This window comes from Protopterus annectens, chromosome 9.part0, assembly GCF_019279795.1.
Source record: "Protopterus annectens isolate FY-2018-M chromosome 9.part0, PAN1.0, whole genome shotgun sequence".
Taxonomy (NCBI): domain Eukaryota; kingdom Metazoa; phylum Chordata; order Ceratodontiformes; family Protopteridae; genus Protopterus; species Protopterus annectens.
In genome coordinates this window covers 905,014,445-905,039,669 of record NC_056743.1, presented here as the reverse complement: position 1 = coordinate 905,039,669, position 25,225 = coordinate 905,014,445, and the positions used below count along the sequence as shown (strand labels likewise).

Here is a 25,225-nt window from a genome sequence, read left to right as displayed (position 1 = left end):
AACGTATGATGTTAAGTTGTCTATCTCGCCTTCATTCTTGCTGGTTGGTTGGGTTCGGAGCCGATCCTCGGCTCCGACTCGGCCATCTTCAAAAGCTCAAGAGCTGCTTACTGGCTCGAGGCCCCCCTATATCCCATGATGCCTGGCGCTAGATACCCAGATCTCATTTGCCGCTTCTGCTGTGAGGTTGCTTTTTCTGGCTCAGGTCATATTTTTCTATTTTATTGTTAGCTTTGATAAAATTTTTTTATATTATAATTATAGTAGTTATAGTAGTTCTACTGGTCTAGTTAGCTATTTGTAGTTTAGTCTCCTTTCCCTTGGAAACTCGTTTTTTGTGAGAGAGATCCCCCCCCCCCTTTGTTTCTTCAAGGTAGCCGTTTTTAGTTAGAGGCTAATCCTTGTTCTTTAATATAGTAGTTTTCTTAGAAATTGTTATATATCAATAGCTTTAGTTACTATTTCTTAAATATATAGTGTGTATGTGCTGTTAGGGTGTGGTAACTTGTGTTGAGTGCGTGTGTTTTTTACTAGTTACCTACTTCCCTTCTGTTGTTTTTTTCTCTGTGATTGATTTTCTTTTTTACAGGAATGTCTAAAGATACGAAAGTATCTGGATTCAAGAAGTGTGACTCATGCTGTCAGAAGATATCACTGACAGATGGTCACACTTCTTGTGTCTGTTGTTTGGGCGCCCTATACCTGCAGGACTCTTGTTCGGTGTGCCACGTCTTTAGTCCAAGAGTCCTGCAGGAGCATAGGAATAAGCTAATCCTTAGGGGTTTGCTCAAACCTGAAGGGTCACCAGCTAAGGCCCAGCCAGTGAAACCCTCTAAGCCAACAAAGCCGTCGGCTCCCAGTTCGGAGCCGTCGGGCGTGGCGTCTGCTTCAACTTCGGATCTGGCCGGAACCGAAGTACCTGTATCCCAGTCGGCCCCGACTCTGGTGTCGGAACCGTCAGGGAGCCGAAAACGCTCTAGATCTCCATCCCTAAAGTCGATACGCTCGGCTCTGGGGTCACCTTTGTTAAAGCCGGACCGAAGTCACCGATCCCACTCTTCTCGGTCTTTTAGACTGTCTGACCACGATTTGGAGAGTGATGAACAGGCTTCTAAAATTGCAGGCCCTGGCTAAAATGTTGTCCAGCCCCCCTCATCAGGGTTCGGCTCCTCCTGTCGCTGCAATAGTTCCTCCTACGACTCATCCCTTGAGTTCAGAGCCGGAGCTTGCTGGGGCTCGGATCGTGGAACCGTCGGTGCTGATAACTACCCTTTCGGTTCCGTCTTTGGCTCTGATCGCGTCCATGGTGCCGTCCTTGGAGGGATCTGGGCGCTGGGACTCCCTCATTGGCTCCGAGGGGGCGAATGGCATTGGACCCTTGTCCGAACCCATTCTTGGAGCTTCGGCGCAGGTAAGTTCGGCTCCTACATCGGCTTCGGAGCCGTCTCTCTCGGTGCTGGGAAGGATTCCGGTCTCTTCAGTGCCGGGGCCTTCTCCGCCATAGGGAAGGGGCACCTTCGAGGTCATGAGGAGTGTGCTGGCCTCTGAGTCAGCCCCACAATCAGCCTCATCGTCTCCTCCCCCCATGGTGCCTACGTCTGTCTCTGCCCCTCCTCCAGACCCCAAGCGTGGGGAACAAGCACTCCAGGGCACCCCATTGGGTGTGTCTTCCTCTTCCGAGGCCTCCCCTGATCATTCAGAGCAGCCCCCTCGAAAGAGGAAATGCAAGAGGAAGCATGTTGACTCCCCTGAGTCTGTCACTTCAGATACCGACTTAGAGGATTCGGAAGGGTCCCCGAGATCCCCCTCTGAGGACGTCTCTTTCTCAGACATCCTTGAGATACTTAGGCAGAGGGGGAACTGGACTACCCTTAACCCTTCCGAGGATGAGTCGGTATTCCTGGACGCGTTTGGTTCCCGACCCTCCACCTCCTGGGTGTCTCCGCCTTTCGATCCACTGATGTCTGTGGTGGCTCGGAAGGCGTAGTCAGCCCCAGACACAGTGGAACCAACCCCCCGAAGACCCACAAAGTTTATTACTGCACCACAGGACAAGCAATTTCTGACAAAGGGTGTTCCTGTTGATGCCATGGTGGTAGCAGCGGCCACAAAAAAGGAGTTGGCTGAAACTTCTTCATCTGCCATCCCCCTAATAAGGAATCTAGGATGATGGACAGATATGGGAAGCGGCTGTTTTCCTCAGCGACCTTCTCCTTGAGATCGCTGAACTACTTGTGCCACTTTACACACCTTCAAAGGGATCTCCTTAAAGAGCTAGGAGATACCCTTCAAGATCCATCAGCTGCGGGGGTCCAGGCTAAGGTTGCCTCCCAGCTGGTGACTCTTAATTCGGTAGTAAACTCCTCCATGCGGCTCATCTCTTATGCAGCCGATGGTGCGAGTAGGGCCGCAGGCACAGGCGTGGCCTTGAGAAGGTATGCTTGGATGCGGTTATGTAACTTTGCGGAACCCTTCAGGGCGTCTTTCACCAACACCCCCTTTGATGGTTCTGCTCTTTTTGGACCACAGGTGAAGGATACCCTTACCAAGTGTGAGCAGGAAGGCAAGACTCTCTCTGCTGTGGGAGTCCGTTTTTCCACTCCTTCAAAACTGTATCCCAAGGGTCAGAAGAGTGGGAAGATGTGGTTCCGGAAACCCCAGGGAGCCATGCCTGACACACGTGGAGAGTTCCCCTCCAGGGGCAGAGGAGGGAACAACAATAGACGCTGCCCTCAGGGCAGAGGGGGTCCGCAAAATCAGGGCCAAAGAGAATCTTTCTCTGACAAGCCCTTCCAGCATCCCTGAGGTGCTGCCCAGCTGTCCACCTTCGGAGGCAGTTGGGGGAAGATTATCGCTGTACCCAAAAGCCTGGCAAAGTACAACACAAGACAAATGGGTACTGTCTGTCATATCCGAAGGCTACAAAATCCCCTTCTTTCGCACTCCCTACATTCCCAACAAATCCCTTCCAGATGTTCCACCCAAGCTAAGGGATCAGGCAGTTCAAGAAATATGAAAACTGCTAAGAAAAAGAGCCACCCAGCCAGTCCCAGCAGACCAGCAAGGATCCGGAACTTACTCAAGGTTCTTTTTGGTACCAAAAAAGACAGGGGACTGGAGAACCATTCTGGATCTCAGCAGACTAAACAGGTCTGTTCAAAGAACGAAGTTCCGGATGGTCACGCTACAGTCCATTTTATCCTTTCTGGGTCAGGACAATTGGATGTGCTCCATAGATCTTCAGGACGCGTACTACCATATCAAACTGGACAGATGCTCCAGAAGATTCCTCCGCTTCCGGCAGGGAGCCAGTCATTATCAGTTCAGAGCTCTGCCCTTTGGTCTCACCACAGCCCCCAGAGTGTTCACCAAATGTTTGGCAGTAGTTACCGCTTACCTGAGACGGCAAGGATTGCAGGTGTTTCCATATTTAGATGACTGGCTCCTTACTGCTACCACCAGACATCACTTGCTGCGAGCCAGAGATTACACTATTCAAATTTGCTCCAAACTAGGCATCACAATAAATTTCGAAAAGTCTGCATTGTCGTCTTGCCAATCTATTACCTTTATAGGTGCAAACTTAAATACAAAGGACATGTCAGCGAGACTTCCATTAGACAGAGTGCTAGACATTCACTGACATGTGCAGGGCTTATTGGGATGCAAAAACATTCAGGCCAGATTCGTCCTAAAAACCTTGGGTCTCATGGCAGCGGCTATCATACTAGTTCCTCTTGCTCGTTTACATATGAGGATTCTTCAGTGGATGCTGTTCACCTAATGGTCTTTCCAGCAACGTCTAATGTCTCACAAGATAATGATCACACAGACATACAAAAACCAACTTGCTTGGTGGATGGTTTCCCCATCAGTACCCCAGGGCAGACCATTTGCTCTTCCTCCTCAAGTGGCTACGGTGACCACGGATGCCTCCCTGATCGGGTGGGGGGGGGGGCATTTTCAGAGAAGAACAGTCCAAGGCACATGGCAGCCTCACGAGTACCATCTGCATATCAATGTCTTGGAGATGAGGGCCATGCTTTTGGCATTGCAAGCTCTTCACAACTCTCTTCCCACCGGGACCATTGCAATTCAAACAGACAATATGTCAGTAGTGTGGTACATCAACAATCAGGGCGGAACCAGGTCCTACCCCCTATGTCGAGAAGCACTCAGACTCTGGCAGTGGGCGATCTCTTCCCAACGGTTTCTGATAGCAGTGCACATCCCTGGGAAGTCCAACGTTATTGCGGACAGGCTGAGCAGAGCAATTCTCATGCCTCACGAGTGGTCTCTCAATCAGACAGTGGCGGACCAAATCTTCTGCAAATGGGGTCAGCCTTGCTGCGACCTTTTCGCCACCCCCTTCAACAGCAAGTGCAACAATTTTTTCTCTCTCCTCCCTCTTCCCGGGCACTCCCCCAGAGATGCTGTAGTTCACGATTAGCCTCAGGGACTTCTTTATGCATTCCCTCCGTTTCCCCTGATTCCCAAAGTAATACAGAAAGCTACCGCATTGGGATGCAAGATGATCCTCATTGCCCCTTACTGGCCTCAACAAATTTGGTTCCCGTTCCTGCATCATCACCTTCTGGAGCAGCCCTGGACCCAGTTCCCAGTTCCAGACCTCTTGATCCATCAATCGGGCGGGCTGCAGCAATCCCTTCAATCTCTCCAACTCACTGCTTGGTTGCTCCACTTCCGACCTTAGCCAGGCTTCCGAACATCTCCCACTCGGTGCGTGAAATCATCTTATCATCGCATAAGTCTACCACTAGAAAGACTTATGCTAGTAAGTGGAAACTTTTCTCTTTCTGGGCAGAGGCTAGAAATATAGATCCCTTTTCAGCCCCTGTGCACCATATTTTGGATTTTTAGTGGAACTTTTTCATGCTGGATCTTCTTCTGCCACGATTAGAGTTCAGTTGGCTGCAATTTCAAACTTTCATATAGGTCTATCAGATACTAGTATTATGTCTCATAAGCTTTGTAAAGCTTTTCTCAAAGGAACTACTTTGCTCAGGCCCCCAGTGAGAGATCCCCCGCCTCCGTGGGATCTAAACTTGATTTTAGCTTCCCTGATACTGCCCTTTTTGAACCTGCAGCTTCTTGCTCTTTGAAGTTTCTTTCTTGGAAAACCCTTCTTCTGGTTGCAATTACTTCAGCCAGAAGAGTTTCTGAACTTCAGGCTCTTTGCGTTCGCCCTCATCTAGTTTTCCACAATGACAGAGTTTCCCTCAGGACTAAGCCTTCCTTCCTTCCAAAGGTTTCTTCTGACAATAATTTGAATCAGTCTATTGATCTGCCTGTGTTTTTTCCAAATTATTCCAACAAGGCGGAATACAAATTGCATCAGTTGGATGTTCATAGACAGTTACGTTTTTACTTGCATAGAACTAAGCAAATCAGAAAATCAGACCAGCTGTTCCTGTCCTATGCTGAGGGTAAACAAGGTCTACCTGTGTCAAAAGTAAACTTTTCAAGGTGGTTGACATCTATTATTACATTTATATATCAGCTAAGGAATAAAGAGCTTCCTGCTAAACCTAAAGGTCACTCCACTAGAGCTCTAGCTACTTCTGTGGCTTTTCAGGCAAGATTGCCAATGAAAACTATTTGTGCGGCAGCTACATGGGCCAATCCTCATACCTTTATTTCACATTATAAACTGGACGTGGCCTCCAGGAGCAGAGCTGATTTTGGTTCCACTGTTCTGAAGAGTCTGTTCCGATGAGCCACCCAGGATTGAGGTGCTAGGGACGCTGTCCCAACCAGCAAGAATGAAGGTGAGATAGACAACTTAACATTAAGAAGTTATGTACCTACCATAACGTTCCATGTTAGTTGTCTTCTTCTCGCCTTCTTTCTTGCGTCCCACCCTCCAGTCCCCTATCCTAGTAGACCGAGAAGAGTTCCTTTTGTTTTTCTGACTGGCTGAGTCTTCTCTGGCTATTTCTTCTGACTAGTAGCCTATCCAGTAGGATTTATGCATTCTAGGACAGGATTCCTGTATTATTATTATTATGTCTGCAGTTACTTACCAAACGAGATCTGGGTATCTAACGCCAGGCATCATGGGATATAGGGGGGCCTCGAGCCAGTAAGCAGCTCTCGAGCTTTTGAAGATGGCTGAGTCGGCTCCGAACCCAACCAACCAGCAAGAAAGAAGGTGAGAAGAAGACAACTAACATGGAACGTTATGGTAGGTACATAACTTCTTATTCCTGGATACTTGATATGCTTGTATATCATTGTTTTTATTTAATTTCTTTCTGTCTTAACTCTGAATTGTTGAGCCTAATTTTCCTTTAATGTTGACATAACTAAGTCTTCCATAAAAATTTCCGTTTGTGATTTTAGCTGATTTTCACATTTCTTGGCTTTATACACATTTTCATAAAATTTCTGAAATATATTGTGCATGTCTTTATGGTCTCTGGTTATTTTTTAAGTTTGACTACAGTTCTTTCTACTTAACATAGACTAAATGTGATAAACATTTTTGCCTCAAAGAGATGTTATTTAAATTAGTAGATTAACAGCAACCTTTCTGAATTCAGCCATATTGCTCAAATGCTCCTTTAATTTTTTAGCACTCTGCAGTTACTACTCTTCTTTTGAAAGTTTCCCCTTCTTTTGCAGTACTTTAACCTTTGCCAATCCCTCTAAATAGTTCATATTAGATATTTCACTTATCTCTACCTTGCTTTTTAGATCCATTTTTGTTTTTTTCCAACCCATTTTATGTCCTTTTGAAGTACTTTCTAACTTTCCTGCTAACTTCCTCTATCCATTCCTTTAGCAAGTAAGTAGGAAAGTTCTATTGTCTCATTTTACATCATTGCACTACATCTTTTCTTAAATTGTGTAGGTGCTTGGTCTGTTATTACTATTTGATGGGTCACAAATATTTCAGATAAATCCACATGCTCCTGTGAAATGTAATTTCTATCCAGTGTAGTCCTGGCTTCTGAATTCACATCAAATATTACCATGTATATTTTTTCAGAAATCTGCCATCTTTTATTATGTTTTCCATTCTATGTCCCTCTGATACGTCAACACTAATGCAAATCATATTCCCTGTTGAAACTTTTATGTCTCCCCACATTCTCCTAAGCTCTTAACCCCTGCCACTAGCACATTGCTGTCAGACATCTACTATTATTGTCCCTTTTTCCCCTTTTCTGCCACTGTTGGGGCCCCTTTTGCACTCTTACTTCTCCTTTCCTTTGTCTCTGTATGTCTACCCTGAAGTTATTTCTTTATCAAATTCACATGCTCGTTCATATCCAGATGTGCCTCTGGTAGCACTGCTATGTCCCTGCAATTCCTAATATAATTCAGTACTATCTGCCTTTTGTCTTTATGTGTAAGGCAGTTTATATTCCATGTTAATTTTTGTCAAAGTGGTCATTCTAATAGAAAGCCATGAATCCCATGGGTTATACATATGAGATGTTTTGAATATGTGTTTATAGCTTGCAGTTTACATGAACACACTAAGGACTGGTAGGCCAATTCTTATGTATAGCTGTTTATTTTCATCTCCCTTTGAAACCGTCAGATTTTCCCAGACTTTTCACTTCAATAAAACCTCTCAAGAAACAAAAACTAAATACATAATAAAAGAGAAAAAAATCCATTTTAACTCGCAGGAAACACTGACAACTATGTACAATTTCTGAAAAGTACATCTAACCCTCTAGATGGGAGAAAGTTGCTCCAAGTTGTCAGCTGCACCCATTGGTACCACCTATTCTGAATTGAAGGTTATTTTTGCTAACTTGTATATTATTGCCTATGTTACCAGATACTCAGATTTCATAAGATCATAGGAGATTACTAGGCTGTCGACCCGGAGGTCATTTTAAGCCTAGCCATTTCATCACAATGTAATGCCATAGATACATTAGTCAGTACCCAGGACTGCATTTAGTAATGACTGCCCATGTCCAGGGTTGTGGGCATTGTATCCCTGGTAAGAATTTACGGCGCCACATCCACTCATCCATGTTCCTTTTGAACAGTGTTAAAGAGGTGCCGTATTTCACATGAATTGGTAGCCTATTCCAAAGAAGCTGCAGTTGCTGGGAGACAAATCTGTCCCTCCAGCATGTCATATTTAAGTCACAGGCCATATTTAGGTCCATGGAATAATGGGTAGCTCTGGTCCCGTTTGATTTACGGATGTGCAGCAAGTTCATTAGGTTTGGGTCTGAGATTGCTGTGTAAGCCAGGCATAAGTATCCCCTAAGAAGTCTGTGTGATAATGAGTATAGTGACAGGGACTTTAGTCGGTCTGTGTAAGGTGCATGCTGGAGTCCCTTGATGAGCTTTGTTAGAAACCTCTGAGGTTTCTCCAGTTCCTGCAGGTGCTTTGTACGGTACATGCTGAATGGGATGTTACAGTTAGTTATGGGCCTGATTAGTGCAGACTATAGAGGGAGTTATAACCTCCTTTGCTGTCGAGGCGACGACTTTACTAATCAAGTGTGCTACATAGAAAGCCTTCCTTACTACAGTAGACACATGGTGGTCAAAGTTAAGGTTGCAGTCGACTTGTGATCACAGGTCTCTTGCTGTTTTGTAGGTACGTACGGTATTGTTGTTGATTTGATAGTGTGAAGGGGCATTGTTTTTGCCGAAGGGAATGATGATGGATTTGTTTGTGTTCACTATGAGACTGTGACTAAGCCGCCTCCTGGAGTATACTGACATAATTTGGGGATTCAATAATTGCACCTAGTTTACAGTCGTTTACATACTTGGTCAGCCACAACCACTTAGTTTTGGTCTGTACTGAAAAAAGTATGTAACAAACATTAGAGGGCCCAGCACTGACACTTGTGGCACCCCACTGGTGACAGGTCTGTTGGTTGATGTGGAGTCACCCACTTTGATTTATGTCTGGTTCGTGAGTCAGTTGGCAACCCATCTTGCAACAAAGGGGATTGCATTCAGTTTGCTAAGTTTATTGGTAATGCTTGAGTGTGGGATTGTGTCTAAAGCCTTTGCCAAGTTGAGGTATGCTGTGTGCACAGATTTGCCCTCGTCAATGGCCCTGGTCACATTTTTGAAGAAATCCACCAGGTTTAACAGGCAGGATCTGTCCTTGACAAAGCTGAATTGGGTTGGATCCAGGGTTTGGAGATCGGATGTATATTACGTTATCGAACTTTTAAAAGTTCGAACGTCATATGGTTGACACTATATGATCAAACTTTTAAAAGTTTGAACGTTTCAACGGATATCTCTGTACAGTGCGGAATGGGAAGATTTCCCTTTCCTGCGCTGTAGTGCGATCTCAGAATTGGTATATTTAAAGAGCAGGGGGGTGCAGGGGGACTTGCCCCCTGCTTAAAATGGTCAGGTGGTTTTTTTTTGTTTATTTTATTTTTTTTAGCTTTTCGAACTTTTAAAAGTTTGATCATATGGGTTCGACCATATGACATTTGAACTTTTAAAGATTCTATAACATAATATACACCCTTGGAGGTCACTTATGTCTTTATATATGAGGTCCATAATGATACGTTCCATGGCCTTACAGATGAGGCTGGTCAGACTTATGGGTCTATAATTCCCTGGGTCTTTTGCTAGGCCATCTTTATGGGAGGAATAACTAGCCTGTGGTTAGGCTGTGATTGAAAAGAGTATTTAATGGTGTTGCTAGTTCATGTCATAGCCTGCTTAGAAGACAGCCTGGGATGCCGTCTGGTCCTATAGGGGCTGTGTTTTTTTTCCCTTGGACAAGGCTTTAAATGACCTGCTCTTTAGATATGTAGGGTGGGGGTGGGGGGAGTTTGGGGCAAGGTCTGTGAGAAATTTGGATGGGATAAAGGAGTGAAATTTTCACCAAACCTATCCATTAGCAGGTTTGCTATCTCTCTGGGGTCAGAGTGTGTATGATACCATTAATCACTAGTTCAGCACATGCTTGTATCCTACTTTTTAGGCTATGTATGTAGCTGTAAAAGGCATTATGGTTATCCTTAGCTGTGCTTGCTAAGTGGTTCTTAAAGATTCCCGTGAAGAATTTGAGATGTTGTCTTTTTTGAGGCCGAGGAGGGTGTTTTTCCATAGTTGGGGCTTCGCCTTTGTTTTCTTGGACAGCAACTTTTTACATTTGTTGTAAAGTTTGTTAATGCTTAATGTCCACCACGGCCGGTTGCTTTTACTTGGGGCTCAAGCTTTGATTCTTTCTGGTACAGCCAAGTCTATACACTTATGCAAGTGATTGTACAGGGCTTTGGTGTAGTTGCCACTTCCTCCTGGGGGTGGGGCTAGGAATGCATTCATACCTTCCCCTAGGATGGTATAGTTTGCCTTGGTGAATTTTTTTAGTCTGACTTCACTCTTTGTGAGTTCTGGTGTTAGTGCCAACACAAAGGTGACTGATTTGTAGTCATATTTAACTAATGACAGTCCGATAGTTGCGGCAGTGCATCTGTTTGTCATGTTAGTGAGAGCCAGATCTACTATGTTTGTTCCTGTTGTCAGGGTATGAACAGTTTGTTCCAGGGCATTTGAGTTAACAAAGTCAAGGAACATTTGTGCTAGTGAGTTAGGCCTAGAGTAGGTTTCCAGTTGATGGTGGGATAATTGAAATCCTCCATAACCAGAGTGCTCAGGAATGTTTGGATTGAGTCTGTTTTGGTCAAGTAGGCTTCGTGCGTGTCATGACCCATGGAGGGGGATCTGTAACTGGCTGTGACTTGAATAGGTGTCTTACCCACAATAACCTGAACTTGGGGTAACTCCATGGAGTTGTCCATTCTAACTAGACGGGAGGTGACTTTATCTCTAATATAGATAGAAACACCGCCTCCTTTGTTTCTCACATGTTCGTTTTGTGGTCTGAAGGTGTGGAAGGCATTATAGCCTTGCAAGGCCTTGTGTCAGGTTTCTGTGACCTCACAGACATCTACATCTTCCAGTGATAGAAGTGCTTCCAGGGTGTGCAGTTTTTGGATTAAGCTCCTAGCATTTAGCAGAATGTCCCTTATTTTGATATGATTCGCAAATTTCACATAAGTAAGTTTCTTTTTGAGACTTTGCTTAAAAAAGGGACTATGGAGGAGGCAAGAGCCTTTGCCACCAGCCGAAAGCCTAGTGGAGTCCGGTGTAAACTGTCCCTGGCAAAGCAGCGAGGTTTGTCGACCATGACTTCCAAGGCTGACAGAAACTTGATCCCCTTTGAATGACACTAAAAACTAAGCTAGACTATTGAAATCAATAATTTTTTTGTTTATACTGTGGCATCATTCTAGGTATGGGTGGTATGCTGCTCAAGGCTAGGGACATACCTGCTTGGGACACATATTCAGCTCAATCATGTCTCTCTTCATATAGTTCATTGAGGTATGTCTCAGGTCATTCACTCCAACATGAACTATGGCAGAGTCAGAATGGTACTTGTTGCTGAGAGACCTGAGTGCATGCATGATCTGACGAATTCTGACACCGGACAGGCAGTTGACCATGACTTTCTATTTGTCCAGCCTGGTGAGTGGGATGTCCGTGTATCTCACTATGGAGTCTGCAATGACAAAGAAATTTGATTTTTGATTGTTACGCCGTATGGGCTTGATAGGTGAGACACTGGTGTTAATGTGTGCCATGTGTGCTGTGAGAACTATGTTAATTGTAACAGTCTTGTATTTTGGAGGTCTCTGGTGTTTCAGTAAGTTTTTTGAGAGAATCTCTGCATATGATGATTTTTGTGTTTTATGAATAGTGGTACTATGTGCATGAGTAGTGCTGGGTGGGTTGACAACCTCTTCAGTGCTACTGTCTTGAGTACGAGAGAGGGATTCAATATTCTTGATGTAGATGCATTTCTCTCACTCTGTACTAGAGTGAGTTATTAGTGGAGGGTTGTCAGTGTACATGAGACAAATGCTACACTGCCTCAAGAGACCCAAGTCAACAAGGTTGGGAGGAGAAACAAGGGTAGTCCAACTGTCCATAATGCCAAGTTGAAGAACTGTTATCACAAAGGGGGAGTTTTCAGGACTGATAAAGGAGGTGCTCAGTGGATGGATATGTCTGCCGGGGTTTTTTTTTTTTTTTTTTTTTTGCTGGTGGTTAATAGGTCACAGCTCACTAGTAGTATTTCTTAGACTGGAAAAGTAGTAAGGATGAGGACTGCAATAATGTGCTACAGCTGTATCTAAGGGAAATGTTGAATTTATCTATCCGACTGTGGCACACACTTGTGTGGCAATGCACGGTGCTGTGAAACATGCAAACAAGGAGAAACCTGTTCAGACGTAGGGCTTAAATACCAGAAGCTACAAGCTTGAAAAAAATTTAAAAAGTTTCAAAAGGACCAATAAGGATGCTTTTTCCAAGCCCTAGACTAACTGCCCTTGACCAAACAGGTTCCAGTGAGCACACTTCTCTCACTAGAGTGCAGAATGGCCTTTTCCAATCAAAGATGGCCTGGACAATGTGCTCAGAACAAACAACCACTACAAACAGACCCAGATGCAGCAAACCTGTATCTGGGCAATGTGCTACAGCTACTAGCTACCCTAGTTTCAGCAGGAAACACTAGAGAATGTTTAACATAGCAGAAAAATAGCAGAGAGATACAAAAAACATTTTAAACAGCAGAAAAACAGCTAGGAGATTCTAAAGAATGTTTTCTTGTCTTGTCTCTACTCATAGTTTCATAGGTAAGTACTAGTTAGCTGCCCTTGTGGGCCATTTCAAGCCTAGCCAATTTCCATTTTTGTGCTCAAATTAACCTATCCCATTTTGTTAGAGATTGGCCTTATCCATCCCATGGTTAATAATTATATATTACCCCTAATGAGATTAACTGACATCATACTGTAGATAATTTGAGGGACCTATGAATGAGATTAAGCATTTAGGAGCTGCCTCTTAGTAGTACAGGGGATAGTCATGGGGTAAATTTTGTATTTCCCGTTTGTAGATCCAAGTTGCACTTGAATATGGACAGGGATGAACTTTGTTTTATGTGGATGAGGAGTCTGTTCCAGAGCATTAGTATCCTCCATGCACACTGTTCTGTTGATGTTGCAGAAGTGGTTTAGATCCCTTGACCGAGTATTTCTGATGCCTTTGAATTTCTGATCTGCAGTAAATCCATCAGTACTAGGTCAGAGGATGCCTTGTGTGCTAGACACAGGTCACCTCTTAGCAGTATGTGGGATACCGAGAAAAGTGACAGGGCTTTGAATTGGTCCATGCAGGACATGCTGTTTAGACCTTGTATCCTTTTAATAAGGTCCCTCTGGACAATGTGCTACAATTCCAGTTGTTGCATGTTTGTGTATCAATAGATACCAAAGGGGGCATTATACTCAAAAGACTGGCCTAATGATGGCTGGGTAAAAAGAACATCCCTAGATCTGGACAATTTTTATTTCCCTTCTAAGATGCAAAAAACAACCTAAATGTTTTTGTTAATTATCTTTTAGCATTAATGAAAGTACACTGGCTAACCTTAAATAAACTGTGCCGAGTTATGTTTAATGCACTGAAGAAGTAAGATTGCTGAGGTGGCACTTGCTTGTATAGCTCTTCACTTCCCACGGTTTCAGACTTCATTTCTTGCTTTGATTTTTATTTGTACTTAGCTGCTTGCCAATATTCTTTTAAAATTTAATTACATTTTATCTCAGAATCCAGAGAAAAGGTTACTCAGGGATGCTATCTAGACCTTCATATTTCTCCCACCAGTTTAACACAGCCAACAAACTTCCAGTCTTTTTTATCTAATCTTTCTCGCAGGAGCACAAGTTCACATGTCTAAACTACATATAGTGAGATTGATACTTAGTTTTCCTCATGTATTAGCTAAATTCACTTAATTGCTGATTTACTTCCTGTTTCTCATATTTTATAGCACTGGTTTCTGGTTAAAAAGCTATGTGCCTCCTAATGCTTCTGGTCAGGTCCAGGGCCGCTTTCTTTTGCTCAGGCATTTTCCTTTGGAACAAAGGAAAGTGTTTCAATGGCAAAGTGTCTGTGTTTTTTTTTTACTTTTATTTTTATACCCACACTGTCCATTTCTGTCAGTAACGTTTCACACTTACATCCTATAGCAGTAATTCTTTTCATTAGCAGCTGGTTTGCCGTCATCTATCTTTTCACATTATTTTCCTATCACATCTTTATGTGCTTCAAAGGCAGCCCAATACCTATAAATCCATTATTACATTGTTCAGAGCATATTGTTTTACTGTTAATGTATACCTCTCATTTTACCATCATTTGCTTTCACAGGGTAAAGACTTCTAATACTTAACTTCTTTTTTCCTTGTTAGTAGGAACACTCATTAATCTCTTGTGCCCCCCTCCTCCTCCCATCTTTCTGTACTCTGTGGTGTCTTCCTTTCATTAGTCATTTTTGTTCCCATGTACTCTATTTTGCTTTATGGTTCAAGTAAACTTTTTTGCTCCCAGTAATGTTGTGGCTACTATTTTTTTTTTTTTTTTTTACTAGAATTTACTACCTGCTGGTCATATCCTAACATGTATAGCTGTTTATTTGCTCTATTTCTGTTTCCCATAAATATTGAACAGTCTACCCAGATCATCTCTGTACTCATCCAGTTTGGGATGCTGTGAAAAAATGTGTATCCATGTACCTGTGTAAAACCTTGAACACATGTCCGGTGTTCCAGGAAATATCTTCACCAGACAATCTGGGATATAAAAATAACACCATAGGCATTGCCATGCAAACATTCTAAACCTCCTTATGTTAGTTGCATACCTGGGCTGTTGCAGTATTTGCAACCAGTGTTTATATGGCATTCCCATCTGTTGGTCTTTCTCCCACCTTTCTTTTATTCCTTAGAGTACAGCAGAACTCAAGACAAAGAAATACTCAAGGACTGTAGTTATTAACCCATTGCTTGTTCAGTGTAATCTTCTTATGTTGATCTCATTTATTATCTTAGGTGGTTTAACATTCCTTTTTCTTCTTTGGACCATTTGCTTCCACTTGGCTACCACCACTTTCCTTTGTCTCTTCCCCATACCTTGTAACATCTCCCTTTAATATCTGTGGCTAGTATTTAACTGTCATCTGCCTTTGTTTCCACCTTCATACTGTTGCCTGCTTCACCTATTCTTTGCTCAATCTATTGATAATATTTCTTCATTCCATTTCAAGTCCCCATCTTTCATTATTCAGAGCATTTCCTTTTGGATATCCTGCACCAGTTTTATTCCTAATCTTTCCAGTGATTCTTCTGAAATTACTTCCATGAAATCTCCCCCTTTGTAATTTTCCATTTCTTGCTTTTATCATTTGATTCCCATCTGCGTTATATTGTGACAGTCCGCTGATCTCACCATATTTCTTATGTGTAGCTTTTAATTGGTGGTAGTGCCAACCTTTGAGCTTTCTTATTGACAGAAGATTCAAAAACAGAGTCCAATTCAGCTTTCTGGCTCACAGTTTATTGACTATTTTTTTTCCTCCACAGCCTGTTCTGTTTCCAAAGTTAACTCCAGTCCTCCTTGAAAATATTATGATTTGTTGTTGTGTCTTTCGGCTTATCCCGGTTAGGGGTCGCCACAGCGGAACTCCGGTCCGCTAATGTTTGGTAGTGGATTTTTACTTGCCGAGTTACCAGCCCTGATGCACAACCTTCAATGAAGGCACGCCCATTCACGCATGCCTCCAAACAGAAGACGCTCTATCTGAGAATCGAACGCAACAGCGTCTTGCTGTGAGGTGACAACGCTACTGCAGCACCACTACCGCGGGTTAATATAGATGGATTTAACTTTAATCTCACACCTACCTTTCCATATCCCCTGATTGCCAGTATAAGCCTGCTTCTCTTCTGCCTGGTGTACAGCGAGTAAACATTTTCCACAAACACTCTGGTATCCCCAATTTCTCATGGTTAGATTTGGAGCATATACACATTTCATATGCACCCACTCAGTTAACAAACCTGCTGTGGAATACCAATCCAGTTGCTTATTTGTACTTATGTAAAATTAATGTAGTCTATTCCTTCAAGTTTCTCTGGTATAGCAGAAAATCCCAGATTTTCTCTGTGTGCTTTGTCTAATAACTGTACTGCTTTCTTAAATACTTCCTCTTGGGAAGCCTTACTTTTAGACAGTCTTTCCTTCTTTTCAGTCTCTGATTTCTGTATTTTTATCAGCTCATCTGAATGGTCCCTTAAAGTTTCTTCTATTTTTCCAGCTTTTTGTCATTTGACTTTATATATTCCCCCAGAGTCCCTGTTATTTTAAATGCCTCTCAGTGAATTTGATATATATTTTTTTAATTATTAAAAGTCATCTCTTGTACTAAAAGCTGCAACTTCAACTGCTTTTTGATGAACAGTTGTGGAGGTTCTTCCCAATTAGAACATTTGTTTTTCTTTTCTGATCAATTTCCCTAAGTGTTTCCATATTTCCTCTTTACTGGCATGCATGAATCCTAATTACTAGTCAATTACCTAATTTTACTAAAATTGATAACGTTGTATCTGAAGTAGGAACTTCATTTGTCAGCAACCTTTGGGATACGGATCCGATCTCGGATCCGAGCCGGCAACTTCTACCACAGCATAGATCCGAGCTCCTAGCTCCTCCCTTTACCCATAATCCCCTGCCTACCCTGACTGACCGCAGATCTAGTTTGCCGCTCTTCAAGCAACAGCTAGATTCCAGAGCTCTTGGCGATTTTGTGAAAAAAAATTTTTTCTTCTTCTTCTGATTGAGTGGTTGTGTGTGCGTGTTAGGTTTACCCTTAACGCTAAAACTTCTTAATTTTAGCTTACTTAGCTTCATCTTAATTTAAATTTTTTTTCCTCCCTCCCCGCTGGTCGTAGCGTGTGTGTGTGTCTTGAGTGTAGGGGCCTAGTGAGTGTGCTTACTTTAATGTCGGAGGCCCCTAAAGCCATTTTTTCTAAATGCACCGAGTGTGGTCACAAGCTTTCACCGGCTGATGGCCACACTCTGTGCGTTAGGTGCCTTGGGGTTGAATACCTCTCTTCGGGTTGCGCGGCATTCAACCCCAGGGCACTTAAGGATCGAAGGTCGAAGCTGGTTCTGGCTGGCCTTTTACCCCCAGACTCTGCTTCGGCCTACGGTGACCGCTACTCCCCCCGGTAGCGATCACTCTTGCTTCCCTTCCTCTGACCGGGACTCAACCTGCCACTTCGGTTCCGGAGGATAGGGAGTCCAGGAAAGAGCAGCGGAGGGAGAAGCACCTTAAGTGGTGGGCCGAGGACTCTTCATCGGCCCCGCCCGCCAAGAGGGCTTCTCCGTCCAGGTCTTCTCGGTCTCCTCCTCCTCGGATCTGATCCCCTTGTTTCACCCCGGGACCCGAGGAGGAGGTGACCCGTTCCCCGTCGAGGTCATCGAGGCGGGCACTCCAGGTCGGCCTCGGTGGCCTCTTCGGGGTCCACCTTTAGCATGTCAGATGTGGACATGGACCGGATGATGAGGAGATTCATCTAAGCCCAGATGCAGATGGGAGTGCTCTTGCCTCCCCCTCTCCGGGGGGGGAGCTTGACCCCTTTTTTCGCCCCTATTGCTCATTCTCCGACCCGCATTCCGGGTTCGGAGCACTCGTAGCCGAGCCACGTTGGATCTGGGGGTGGGTCGGAGCCGACCGTGCTGGGCACGTCGGCTCCGACGGCTCCCTCGAGTTTGTCGGATCCGACCTCTCGGAGCCGTGGGCCGAGCTTTGGATCCGAGGGATTCGATGTACTTTCGGCTCCGTCCCGGTCGGAGCACACTGGTCCCTTGGATCCGACGTTCTCGGCGCCGGGTCCGATCCCCGCTTTGGATCCGAGTGGGAGTCGGGTCTCGGATCCGTCAGAGAGCGGCTCCCCCTCGGTTTTTGCTGCGGTGGAGAGGGCACTGTTGAGTGCTTCCAGGCCTCCGGTCCTGGCTTCGGCTCCCTCCCGCACTCCTCCTCATCTGGTCCTTTCTCCCCTCATCCGGCCCTCGGGGCAGCCTACCTCAGCGCCTCTAGGAGTTCCAGTGGAACAAGATACAGCCCGTGAGGTCTCCTTGGACTGCCCCCCCTGAGGAAGTTCCTCACAAGGCAAAGTGCAAAAGGAGACACATAGACTCCCCTGAGAGTCTCACAGAAGATACGGACTTAGATGAAGGGGAAGGCTCCCCTAGGTCACCCCCCGAGGATGTCTCCTTCGGAGACATCATGGAAATGCTCAAAATCAGGGGTGGGTGGTCTGCCCCCAAGGCTTCCTCTGATGAGTCCGTATTCCTTGAGGCGTTTGAGGCAGGACCATCTACCTCTTGGGTGTCCCCTCCACCCGACCCCTTGGTGGATCTCATATCCACTAGGGCTTGGAAGGAACCGGACACCGTAGAGCCAATCCCCAAGCGCCCGGACAAAACTTTGAGCCCCCCTGCAGAGAGATCACACTGGAGCAGAGGTCCCCCTGTGGATGCCATGTTGGTGGCTGCAGCCACCAAGAAAGTGTTGGCTCAGGAGAGCCCCACGGTTCATCCTCCGAGCAAGGAGTCTCGCGCGATGGACCGTCTTGGGAAGTGGGCCTTCAGTTCAGCGACCTTCTCTATGAGGGTCTTGAACTACATGGCACACGTTATTCGGATGCAGCGGGATCTAATTAAGGAATACGCTGCTTCCCCCCCCCCAGGGTCCATGTCGGAGGGAGACAAGGATCTGTACTCCTCCCGAATGGCCACCCTCCGCTCTATTTCTAACACCTCTATGCGGCTGTTGTCTCATGCTACGGAGGGAGCCGCTAGAGCAGGCGGAGTCGGGCTTGTCATGAGGAGACAGGCCTGGCTCCGTCACTGTGACTTCTCGGAACCCTTTAAGGCGTCATTCGCGAATGCCCCTTTTGATGGTTCTGCACTGTTCGGCAAAACCGTTCGCGACACTCTTGTCCAGAGCGAGAAAGGTGGGAAGACTTTGTCTGCCGTCGGAGTCCACTTCTCTGCGCCCCAGAGGTCCTTTTCCAAGAACCAAAAGGGTCAGAAGAAGATGTAGTTCCGAAAATTGCATCAATCCCAGTCTGCTCAGGACAACCAGTCCTCTCGTGGCAGAGGAGGACAGGGAGGACACCACCCCAGAGGCAGAGGGGGTCCCAGGAATTTTGGGTCCAGAGAACCATTCTCTGTGAGGCCCACGCAGAACCCCTGAGGGGTTGCCCAGCTGCTCCACTCTGGAGGCAGTCGGGGGGCGTTTTTCGAGGCACCTAGCAATGTGGGAGTCCATAACAATGGATCGCTGGATGCTTCGTATTATATCCAGAGGTTACCAAATTCCCTTTATCGTAACCCCCAGAATCAGAGGCCTCCCCGACGTACCACCCAGTCAGAGGGAGGCGGCTGCTGCAGAAATTCAGCAGCTTCTGCAAAAAACAGCCATCCAGCCCGTCCCCCCAGATCAAATCGGATCAGGGTTTTACTCCAGGTTCTTTCTGGTGCCAAAAAAGACGGGGGACTTGAGGTCCATCCTCGACCTTTCTCTCCTAAACCTGGCGGTACCCAAAGAAAAGTTCCGAATGGTCACATTGCAATCCGTCCTCCCCTTATTGCGGGAGGACGACTGGATGTGCTCCATAGACCTCAAGGATGCATACTATCACATTCTAGTGGACAGGCGTTTCAGGAGGTTTCTCCGCTTCCGGCTGGGAGCCAGTCACTTTCAATTCAGGGCCCTCCCCTTCGGCCTCACCTCAGCCCCCAGGATGTTCACCAAAGTCCTGGCGATAATAGCGGCCCACCTGAGACACCAGGGAATACAGGTCTTTCCATACCTGGACGACTGGCTCCTTACGGCCCCAACAAGGCATCTACTTTGTTCATGCAGGGATTATTTCCTCAGTCTGGCTCCACTATTAGGATTAACCATCAACATGACCAAATCCTCTCTGATCCCTACACAGGTGTTGGATTTTATAGAGGCGAGACTGGATTCCAGACAGATGCTTGCGTTCTTGACTCCAGATCGGCTTCGGAACCTGATGTTGCACGTGCAGGCCATCCTTCAACTGCAAACTCCTTCGGCGGAATTGGTCCTGAGGGCTTTAGGATCTATGGCGGCTGCAATCCCTCTGCTGCCATTGGCCCGGTTGAACATGAGTGTCCTGCAGTGGACCCTCCAGGTACAGTGGTCCCTGTCTCGCAACCCCCTGTCTCATCCCATTTCCTTAAGCAAGGTTTGCAGAAAGTCGCTCGTGTGGTGGCTCCAGTCCCCCAATCTCCACACGGGACGTCCCTTCTCACTACCACCGCCAGTCGACACAGTGACCACGGACGCTTCTCGCCTGGGGTGGGCATTTTTCAGGCAGGACAGTCCAAGGCACGTGGAACGATGTAGAGACCTCTTTGCATATCAACGTCCTAGAGATGAGGGCGGTGCTTTTGACATTGCAGGCACTTCACAGCTCTCTCCCAGTAGGGACGATTGCAGTACAGACAGAAAACATGTCAGTCGTCTGGTACATCAACAAACAGGGGGGAACCAGGTCTTACCCCCTTTGCCGCGAGGCCAAGAGAGTGTGGGAATGGGCGATTTCCACCAACCGCTTTCTCATAGCAACGCACATTCCGGGACGGTCCAACATTCTAGCGGACAGGCTCAGTAGTACTATCCTGACTCCTTACGAATGGTCTCTCAACCCTCGAGTGGCAGAGCAAGTATTTGCCCGATGAGGGCAACCTTGTTGCGATCTTTTTGCCTCTCCTTCAAATACCAAATGCAACGATTACTTCGCTCTGATCCCCCCTCCGGGTTAGTCCCCGAGAGACTCTCTAGTTCATGCTTGGCCTCCCGGTCTGCTTTATGCTTACCCTCCTCTTCCCGTGATGTTGAAATTATTGCAGAAAGCCAGTCAGTTGGGGAGCAAGATGATCCTCATTGCCCCATTCTGGCCTCGTCAGATGTGGTTCCCTTACCTATGGTCTCACCTAGTGTATCCACCATGGATTCTGGATCCCCTCCCGGATCTCATTTCTCACCCTCTCGATCTTCCGACTCCGAACCTGGTCAACCTCAAGCTGACGGCTTGGTTGCTCCAGTTCCATTCCTCATAAGGACTCCCGGGATCTCATCACCTGTCAAAGCCATTCTTGTAGCAGCTCACAAGCCTTCCACCAGGAAGGTTTATCGGAGTAAGTGGAAACGCTTCTCCATCTGGGCAGAACACCGTAGTTTAGACCCTTTTACGGCCCCGATAGTGTCGGTTCTAGATTTTCTAACCTCTCTCTTTCACCAGGGGGCTAGTTCTTCCACAGTCAAGGTACAACTTGCAGCAATCTCATACTATCACGTGGGGCAGGAGTCTGGCCCTCTTATCACTTCCAAACTGTGTAAGACCTTCCTCAAAGGTACCTTCCTCCTTAGGCCTCCAGTCAAAGAGGTGGTACCTCCATGGGATTTATCCCTAGTCTTACAGGCCTTGACTGGTCCCCCTTTCGAACCGGCGGCCACGGTTGATCTCAAATTTCTCTCTTGGAAGACGGCCTTTTTGGTGGCCATAACTTCAGCCAAAAGGGTATCGGAATTGCAAGCTCTTTGTGTCAAACCACCATATTTGGTCTTTCACCCGGATAGGGTTTACCTCAGGATCAATCCGTCCTTCCTACCTAAGGTATCTTCAGAAGCGAACATTAATCAATCTATCAATCTCCCAGTGTTTTTCCCCAACTTTCAAAACAAAGGAGAGTACAAGCTGCATTCCTTAGACGTACACAGACAACTACGTTTTTATATTCATAGAACTGCTGATCATAGGCAATCCGATCAGTTGTTTATCTCCTTTGCCAAAAGTAATTTCGGAAAGCCAGTTTCTAAAGTTTCTCTCTCGATGGATCTCGAGTTGTATTCTCTTAGCATATCAGAGCTTGGGAAGGCCTGCATCTCAAGGAGTCCATGCTCATTCTACTAGGGCCGTTGCCACATCGGTGGCCTTTCAAGCTAGGGTTCCCTTGGATGACATTTGTTCCGCAGCCACTTGGGCTTCATCTCACACCTTTATCAGCCACTATAAAATAGATGTTGTCTCCCGAGGTAGGGCGTCCTTTGGCTCTGCGGTGCTCCGGAATATCCTTCCATGAAGGCCACCCAAGATTTAGGTAGCTGGGGACTCTGTCCCAAAGGTTGCTGACAAATGAAGTTCCTACTTCAGATTAAGAAGTTATGTACTCAACATAATGTTCCATCTGAGTAGGTATCTTCATTTGTCTGCAACCATCCCCCCCTCCTTCCCCCTGACCAAAATGATCGTTCTTGAGGTTCTTAGCATCTGTTCCCTTTGGGACACTTTTATCAGCTGTGCTATGGGGCAAACTTGATCTGAGGTCAGTCAGGGTAGGCAAGGGATTATGGGTAAAGGGAGGAGCTAGGAGCTCGGATATATGCTGTGGTAGAAGTTGCCGGCTCGGATCCGAGATCGGATCCGTATCCCAAAGGTTGCAGACAAATGAAAATACCTACTCAGATGGAACGCTATGGTGAGTACATAACTTCTTATTCTTTACTGTACCTCTCCAGAGGTCCAGACTGGGGGTGAATTTATGATTTCCCATCCAGTGATCAATGTTTCTTTTGAATAAGGTCAGGGATAAACTTTGCTTCATGTAGATGGGGAGCTTATTTCACAACGCAGGGATACTTTAAGACATATTAGACCCGCAGGCAAAGGTCCTTGGATCTAATCTTTCTGGTGTTTGTCTTGCATATGTGCAAGAGATCCATCAGAGCTGTATTTGAGGATGCCTTATATGCTAACCATAGATCGCCTCTCAGTAACTTGTAGGAGACTGTGTACAGAGCTAGGACCTTAAAACGTTCTATATAGGACAGGGTATTCATACCCTGGATTCTTCTGGTGAAGAATCTTTGAGGGCTTCCCAACTGTTGCAAGTGCCTGGTTAGGTACATGCCAAAGGGGGCATTGTACTCAATGATGGGTAGAGTGGTACTATTACCTCTTTGGACCTAGATGCCATATTCTTGCTTATGAGTTGGGTGACTTAGAATGATTTCTTAGTATCTTGGCTACATGTTGGTCGAACACCAGATTATTGCCTGCATATGTTCCTGGATCCATAACTTTCTGGTCAACTCTTAGGGGTGTTTTATCAATGAAGTAATTAGCTTCAGTGGAAAATATCCCAAAGGGCACTATAATGCTTTTGCATCAGTCATTTGTTTGTGTTAGACCTTCTTGTACGATGTTGGTGTCATGGGGGTCTTTGATAGCTCCCAATTTATAGTCGTCTGCAAACTTATTGTGCCAGAGGCCTTTGATATTAGCCTTGACTTCTGAGAAGTAGATGAGAACCAGAAATGGGCTTAACACAGAACCCTGGGGTACTTTGCTGGTGATCGGTCTCTTGCTTGAGTTGGTCTCACCAACCCTGACTTCTTGGGTCCTGTCTGTGAACCTGCTGGCAGTCCAGTAAGTTATATAGGGTTTTATACCTAGTACTGACAGTTTATCAGTAGTACCTGAGTGGGGTATATTATCGAATGACATGGCCATGTTAGGTGTTATGCATCATTTTCCCCTCATCCATAGCCATGGTGACCCTCTCAAAGAAGTCTAACAGGTTAAGTAAGCAAAACCTACTCTTAACAAAGCCAAGCTAGGATGAGTCTATTGTCTGTAGGTTGCCAGTGTCCTTTTCAGTCATTTCCATGAAAATTCATTCCATGGCTTTTCATATTAGACTTGTCAGACTGATGGGTCTCTAGTTCAGTCAGAGGATGTCAGTTGATGGTCCACTGTTATGAAGGGGAGTGACTTTTGTGGCCCTTCATTCACTTGGCACATAACCTGTTTTGAGGCTGTAGTTGAAGAATTCTTCAAGTGGTCTTGCTAGGTCATGTTTTAGGCTATTTTGAAGGCAACCTGTGTTATTATCGGGGCCCATGAAAGCATTGTTTTGGACCTTAGCAAGCACCTCCAGGACCTGCTCCCTGTTGAGAGTTGGGGGGGGATATGCTATAAGGGATTTTAAACAGGAGGTAGTGGGGGTTCATGGGTGATGTTAGAGTTAAATTTGTCAACCAGTAGATTTGCTGTGTCACCCTGATCAGTGAAGGTTTTGCCATTTACCGACTGTACACTGCTGAGTATTGCACTGGGTAAGTACAAATAAGCCTTTAAGGTTCCTGACATAGCTGAAGAAGACCTTGTGATTATCCTTAGCCTGGGAAGCTGTTCTGATCTCATAATTGGCCTTGTTGGACTTTATTAGACCTTTTAGTTTCTTGATTAATTGAATCAGAAAAGATCTCGTCTCTGTGAGAGTTGTACTTTCTGATTTTGACCATGACTTTTTTCTTTTGTTATATAGCCTTTTAAGGTAAGAATTCCAACAGTGCAGTTTGTTTTTGGTATTAGATCTGGCTTAGTTTTGGTAGGTACAGCAGTCTCATTGCAGCCATTTACATGTTTGTACAGGGTTTCTGTAATTAATTCTGCATAGGTTTCTGTGTTCTCAGGGTTTGGGGGAGCTGTGAATTTTGACAAACTGTTGCTTAGCTTTAGTATAGTACCTAAGTGTTATGGGTTTAATTGGGTTTTCTGGATCGATTTTTATTTTGAGGGGGACAGCTTTGTGATCCGACTTCACCAACGAGGATGTGACACGGGGGGGGGGGGGTTGGTGTTGCAACACTGTCCCATGTTGGTAAGTATATATGTTTGATCCTCTGGTTGGAGTGTCCATTATGTGCTCCAGGGTGTTTATGTTGATAAAGTCCAGAATGCATTATGCCTGTGAGTTGAAGGCAGTGTACATTTCCCAGTCTATACAGGGGTAGTTAAAGTCTCCCATGAATAGGGTATTTGACTGGATGGTGAGTGCTTCTAGTAGATCTAGGTAAGAGTTGTGAACTTCATGGATTATAGAAGGTGACCTGTAGCTGGTCAGGACATGTTAGGGAACCTTTTCTATAGAGACTTAGACACCAGAAACTAACCAACTTAGAATTGTATTTGCTGCTAACATAGCTTGGGACACCTCCACCTGTAGCCCCGTCTGTGCTGCTGTTGGTCTAAATTTGTGGAAGGCACTGTAGTCTTCCACTTCTGGAGTACTTTCTGCAGCTTTAAGCCAAGGCTCAGTAACAACACAGATGTCTACATTCTCTAAAGATGAGTAGAGATTTTAGGGTGTGGAGTTTATTGTTTTATCTCCTAGCATTGAGCATCCCTGGCAAAGCAGTGTAGTCTGTTAACCATGTCCTTCAATG

The 25,225-nt window shown here is 45.5% G+C and overlaps 1 protein-coding gene across 1 annotated transcript in view; it reads left to right on the top strand.

Moving 5' to 3' along the window:
* The window catches only part of BAZ2A (bromodomain adjacent to zinc finger domain 2A), a 3,667,728-nt gene that overhangs the window by 1,504,779 nt on the left and 2,137,724 nt on the right, over positions 1-25,225 (top strand). The gene's annotated exons all lie outside the window — the stretch shown is intronic.